This window comes from Symsagittifera roscoffensis, chromosome 5 (genome assembly GCF_963678635.1).
Source record: "Symsagittifera roscoffensis chromosome 5, txSymRosc1.1, whole genome shotgun sequence".
Classification (NCBI taxonomy): Eukaryota; Metazoa; Xenacoelomorpha; order Acoela; family Convolutidae; genus Symsagittifera; species Symsagittifera roscoffensis.
The window spans coordinates 27,055,690-27,056,315 of record NC_087066.1 but is presented as its reverse complement, the minus strand read 5'-3'; positions in this window follow the sequence as shown (position 1 = coordinate 27,056,315).

Genomic DNA, 626 nt, shown 5'->3' with positions numbered 1-626 from the left:
AATCGATTAAAAATCATAAGCGCTTGATGCGGTAATCTCTCATCCCCTGCCCATTGAAATGGTAAGCAATTTCGTTTGTTCATTACTAGATTAGGAACCTGTGTACTTAACTGATGAAGGCTCTTTTTCTTTCCGCCTCCCACTTGCAAATTCTTAAAATTAAAATTACAGTACACATTGTCAGATTGTCATGAAAACTGACATGCAGACTAATTAGGCCATGAAAAACATATTTGGTCTCAAAATCAACCTCATTGAACCACTTGTTAGACCATATACTTGACCATTTATTTTGTTCTTCATAGGGATGGCATTTCTTTTCTAGAGAAGGAAGCCATATGAGGCGGGGAGGGGATTGATTCGTCCTTTGCATCAAGTCTAGTGTTTTTGACCTTAGCGTCTTTTAGAGTTTTAATAAGATCAAACTGCTGCCCTCATTTTATTTTGGAATGATTTACAGTCCAGTTTCTGCTTGGTATCAGAATCCAACATAACTCGCATTACTAATTCCAAATAGGCCAAACTACAATATTCTCAGATTGCGTAAAAATATCAAAAACGCATCGCTTCAAAAACTTCATAAAATATAAACTTGAAAATAAAGAAAACCACCCAAAGCATAAAAA